The following is a 6000-nucleotide window of genomic DNA, read 5'->3' as shown; positions in this document are numbered from 1 at the left end:
TTAAAATAACGAGACAATTTAAAGGTCTGTGTGGATAAAGTCAAATGTCTCTAATGTCTCTAACCCTAACGCACGAAGGTAACCAGCGCACCTGTAGGCCACAATAGTTTCATAAAGTAGTAGTAGTAGTATGTAAAGATATTGCCATTGTTGTCTAAACGACTTAATCTAAAAATGATAACTTTTGGATTTTTTTTTATTTTCATAGAGTTTACATTAAAGTCTCATGTATAGAGAACAAGAAAATGTTGCACTTTCATTCTTCACAAAGAATGGAGCTTCAAGAAGTTGCATAACGTTGATGTATGATTTCCGCAACGTTCAATGTCTCTTTTTTAATGCCGTCTATATAAAATATTTAAGCATTATTTTTTGCACGTCGATGGCGGTATGTGAGCTCCAGCTTACTATATGAAAGTCAGATGCGCTACATGTCCGTTGACTACCCGATCTCCACACCTTTACTTTCTGCCTTATTACATTAAAGACACATTGCATTGGCAGTGAACATTTTTTAGATTTATGTGACAAATGTGGACTTACTGTTGTTATTGAAAAAGACACAAATGCTGACGCACTGGAACACACCAGGAATGCAGGTCTAATCTTGATCCCTATCGCACATGTTAGGTACCTATCCATTTCAAGACTATGAATCATACTTATTGCATAGAAGAAGGAACACACAGACACAGCCCCCACACTGCTGCCATCACTACTTCTCTCCAACTTTCAATTCTGATGTAAAAAGAAGTCAATCCAGGTTTCTCTATCCCTCCCTCCATTCCTTCTTCCTTCACTCCACTTCCCATCCCCGACCAGACATGACCCTGTGAGTAGACTGCAGGGTGGAGTAGTAAAAGTCTGCGTCTGGTGAGCTGAGTGGAGATGGTGCACAGATGGAGATGTTCTCCTCTTACAGCCTCAATGCTGTAAAGAAGAAACCGGAAAGAAAGAGGAAGAAAGAGAGAGGAAGAGCTAAAGGAAGAGATGGGGGGAGCTGAATCCAATAGATGAATAAAAACATTTGCAGCTTGTTATGGGAATTTTCCTCCCTCGTGGAAATATTTCCTTCATGTCTTTAGCTGAGTAGCCTGTTATTCATCCCTCCACCTCTCTCTCTGTCTCGCTCGCTCTCTCTCTCTCTCTCTCTCCACCCCCATTCTACCTTCCCTCCACCCCTCCATCACCCCTCTCCAGACTGGGCTTTCACTTTGGGGGGCCCTCAGCTTCCCTCTCGGCTGACCAGGGAGCTTTCAAGGTACCCTGATGGATGCTAATGCCGGACTCTTTCAGATCGTTTTACAGCCGGAGCCTTTGATCTGCCAGCAGGCCTCTCTCCACGGGCTGCCTGTCCTGAGAAAATGTAAATCCCCGCCTTACAGACACCTGTGAAAAAAATACAGCAGAAAGGGGGACAGAAAAAGAAGTTACTCTAAAGAAAAAGGGAAGAAAAGATACAGTATTGTGACATTTGGAAAAAAGGGGGCATAGTTTAGATCAGTGACAGAGCAGAGCGACAAAGAATGAGATGGAAATTGTGCGGAAATAAGAGCGAGTGGCAAAAAAAAAAAAAAGGGACAGGACTGCAGAGAAAGGAATGGAGAAACTGAGACATGGCAACCAACAAAGAAGGAAAAGAGGAATGGGTACCACAAAACAGAAGAGACATGGACAGAGACAGAAAGGACATGGAGGAAACATCAAGCCAAGGAGGAGGCGAAAGAAAGAAAGCCTACAACAGCAGAAAAGGAGAAAAGTTCATCTAAATACCCAGCATGGAAGACAGCAGTATAGATGGGAAAGAGAGAAAGGAAGATGGAAATAGTGGAGTAAAAGTTGGGAAAGGCAGAGACAGATGGATATTTTGACTTGGGAAGAAAGAAAAAGAAAGCAAAAGAAAGACAGAAAGCGAGCCCAGACAGACATATGAGGCCTGCTGCGCAGCTCAAGGGCGGATGTGTCTGTACGGTTGAGAATTTAGGAAGGAAGAAGTCAAAAAGAAAGTATGGTGAAGGGGACTCCAGGCAGCAGCGATGGTGACAGCAGTGAAAGAGGCCTCCCTCACCAGCGGCAGCAGTAGTGCTCTGAATAGCGGGGCTGCTGCTAGACAGCTGGGTGCAGCTGATCGGTGGACAGATTCTGTGGAAGAGCGCTTGTCTTCCTGCAGCCAGCTGCTGTGTCCAGAGGCCCGCAGTGACAGCACAAGGCTCAGAATTGATTACCAGAGCTGGCAGTTCAATGGGGTGGATGGAGTGCAGTGAGGTTGACTTCTCTGAAGTAGTGTGCACTGTACAGCAGCAGAGCACAGCTGGCACTCACTGTATCCTCTTCTGAGAAAAAAAAAAAAAACAGAGGGGAAAGAAGAGAGATTGCTGTTATTGTGATCCCTCTCTCCCTCCTTTTTTCTTTCATTCTTTCTCTCTTCCCCTCTTTCTTCTGTTCCTCCATGCTGGAGGAAATGGCTGTCTTGCAGAGGAGATAAAGCACATTGTGAAACTACAAGAGCTCAGATGAGTTTTGCTGTACAAGGCTTGCAGGTACAGAGCTGTATGCTAAGACATGAGGTTACTTTGTATAGCCGGGGGCCTTCCTGTGTGAAGCGCAGGCCCAGCGCTTGCAAACCCTCAGCTTCGTATTTGAGACTGCCTGAAAAGAGCTCTTGTGAGGCAAATCCGGAACTAGTCTTAATTCACTTTATTAATTTTATTCCTTTATTAGATTCAAAAGGAGGAAGGAGAGGGGGGGGAAAAATCATGTATGTTTCTGAAAATAAAAACTTCCGTGAGGCACATGAAAGCCTCCTGGCGGCCTGAGGTGGGCAATGTGTGCCTCTGCCGGCATGGCCAAAGCTCTGCCTCCTCTATGATCAACACTTATGTTTCCTTTTGTGTCTGCATACTTCTTCATGCTCTCACCCACAATCCCTGCTGCTCTCCGTCTCCCTCCACCTTCCTGTTGTCCTATCAAAACAGGAATGATGTCATTCTCCTTGTAGCTCCAGATGGGAAGAAAACAGAGTCCAAAGTCCACAGTAGCAGCATCCTCCTGTCTGCATGTCTGTTCCTTGTCAGTCGGTCTGTCTGTCTGTCTGATCGAGGCACATCCGGCCATCCTGACTCCCCTGCGACTCCCCCAGGCCTCTGTGTCAGGAGGAAGGAAGGAAGGAAGGCCCTGTGGTCACACAGGAGGGAGGGTTTAGAGAAAGGGAGGGAGGAAGTGTGAAAGGGTGTCTTAGCTGGAGCTGATCCACTCCATTGGAGCCTCTCACTATAGAAGGGCTGTTTGGACAGGGACAAGGCCAAGCACAAGCGTGTGTGTTTGTGTGTGTGCGCATCCATGGCTGCGCACCAAGATCATCACAGAGAGGGAGAGAGTTGTGTTCTGCTGTATTTATCGATGGCTGTATTGAAAATATTCAGCGTATAAGCGTAGCATATAGCCCTAAGCTAGTCGGGGACATTAGATGACGTATGTGTGTGTGTGTGTGTAGTGTGTGACTCAGCGCCACTGTTCATCAGAGAGTGACAGCTTACCTCAGTGGAAATTCAACTGAGTCATCATGTTCAGTGACTGTGCTGTACATGGAGGGTTTAGCACCTCGGTCTTTCCAACAGATACATATATGAGCACACGCGTATACGCACAGACACACACACTTAAAACCAGAGAGCATCACCTTGCAGATTTTGCTTAGTGGTCTCCTTTTAAAAGCCGCACTTGACAAGTGCTGATGTAGCCTTTGCAGTAGGCAATTTCTGCAAAAAGGAAAATCAAAGTGCAAGAGGTGGAGGAAGACAGTGAAAAAACTGATCTCTTTTGCTTTTGGCTTTGTCGCTGGAGAGCAGGGAGGAATTAAGTGCATTGGAGAATGAGTTGGAAAAAGACATTTCCTGGTGTAAGCAGAGGGGCGGCTAGGAGGAAGACTGCCAGGCACAGAGGCAGCGAGACACAGCCACTGTCCACCGCTCAGCCTCCCCACTGCTGCAGGCGCTGCGTCTGCTAAAACAGACTGGTGTTACTGGTTTGATCCCTGGAAGTGAAGGGAAGGTATGAGCTGGATGTGGACCAGTAATCGAGGAATGGCTGGCAGCTACACTTGAACAACATAGCGGAAGAGCCTTTGGGAAAAGTACTGAACTGATCTGTGGCTCAGCTTGTGCTTTGACCGTGCTCGGGAAGTGCATATGCTGGTGGGAGTGCATGAAATAAAAGTAAAAATTAGATTAATCTGCCTTTTAAAGTTGTCACTGGGAGGGAAAATCCAGGTGACAGAAGTCTGGCGTCTGCTGCTGATCCCTGAAGTAATCACTTTAAGTTTGCATAAATACAGCACCACATGATACAATTTAATAAATGTGACTGTTTTTTTAAAGCTAAAGTGAAAATTTATTACACCTTGAGTGCATGTGCAGTGCATCAGAGAGAAAGAGAAAAACAGAGACAGCGAGTCAACATTCTTTCCCTGTGTTTAAAAAAGCTGCCCCTGTATTGTCTGCCAGTTACAGTTAAAAGTTAAACTATAAATCAACACATCACTTCCTACACTGGGTCATTATTGTTTTGTTTGATTTATAATTTCTCTTCTTTTTTTCTGTGTATTCAGCTGATAAGACTTACAGTCGGGGCTTGAAAAGGCACACCCTTGCCTGCTCTTGTTCAGCTACTAAAAATAAGCGGTGAAGTAATGTGAAAAACACTGCTCTATTTACATTCTGGTAAGTTACAGCCGCTACACTGCCTGCCTGTCTGCAGTGTTGAATCTGGGCTAAATGGCTGAGGGGAAATTTCACTGCTTTTTTTTTTTTTATGGCTGAGGGACAGGGAGAAATGGTGAGAAAGTAGAGATACAGAGAAAGAGGGGAAATTGCATGAGAATAGAGAGTGAAAAGATACTTCAATCAAAATAAAGTGATGATTAAAGTATCCTATAAGTATTCTCTTTATACGGAAGATGTAGAAAAGATGGACAAAAAGATGCCAGAGCAGGATGATTCAGACAGCTGTCATCAGCATCAGACATTTAAATGTATTTGTGTGCGTTTGTACTGTCACATCTCATTCCTTCCTAATAGCCACAGGGCGGTAGGGGACAAAGATAACAGACACTGCAGGGCGGATGGCGGATACAAATCTCTCTGGCTGAATTTATGAATGATTGGGATCAGACGGGCACGTGGACGGATGTGTGTGCTCTGCTCAGACCCTGCCTGCCATCACGCATCCCCCCTGACGACACTGTTGTCCTAAAAAAAGAGAGAGCGAGACGGAGACAGGCAGAGAGATGATACCAAATGCCAAGAGGATGCACAATCACCCTCACTGTACCCAGCTGGCGTGTTTTTATGACGTACATTCTCAAGGGAGGATGCACATTTATTGAATTTTAGGATATTTCTTTTTCCATTACAGACATCACCAGTACACGCATAGCTTAGCATTTTCACTGACTATGGCACTATGGCAAAATAACACAAGGCGCTGTGATGGTGCGGGTGTGTAGCCACAGATTGAAGATGCAGTTTATTAAATGCAAAGAAATCACGTGGTGTTTTTTTACTCAGAGCTGCAGGGAGTATCAAACATATTTTTGATATTCTGATCAAGAGCAAATCACATAATGTGAACCCAAATCAAAAATTTATTTCCAGTGCAGTAAAAGCCAAAAAGAGCTGGGTTGATGGTGAGATGAGGCAGAGCAAGTTGAGGTTGGCTGTCAGCCTCATTGTTGTTTTGATTGGATTCGAAATGGATTACATGAGTTCATTGAGAAAAGGGATCCTGTCAGTGTAGTATCAGTAGTCAGGAGGATGATCTCACTTACATGGTTAAGCATGGTAATGTTGTCCTAACCTACTAACAAGCTAGAGAAGATTTATGAGTTGGAGAAAGCAAAGCTTTGGATTAATCTATCTTTTAGTCAGTCTTAGTCAGCTGAGCCACCACATTGTTCTGTAGATCGCTTTCGAAAAAACAACAGAAAGAATCTATTTGTGTTTA

General features: G+C 44.6%; 1 long non-coding RNA gene across 1 annotated transcript in view; it reads right to left on the bottom strand.

Annotated features, from left to right (window-relative positions):
• Positions 1-1192: 1192 nt before the first annotated feature.
• LOC121897022 overlaps positions 1193-6000 on the bottom strand; it is a 111632-nt gene continuing 106824 nt past the window's right edge. Inside the window, exon 4 of the long non-coding RNA XR_006096166.1 lies at positions 1193-1389. This is a non-coding gene — a long non-coding RNA (uncharacterized LOC121897022). The remainder of the gene's footprint in view (positions 1390-6000) is intronic.

Source organism: Thunnus maccoyii, chromosome 5 (assembly GCF_910596095.1).
Source record: "Thunnus maccoyii chromosome 5, fThuMac1.1, whole genome shotgun sequence".
NCBI classification, from domain to species: Eukaryota; Metazoa; Chordata; class Actinopteri; order Scombriformes; family Scombridae; genus Thunnus; species Thunnus maccoyii.
Note: the sequence above shows the minus strand (reverse complement) of the source record. Positions and strands in the feature narration are given on the sequence as shown.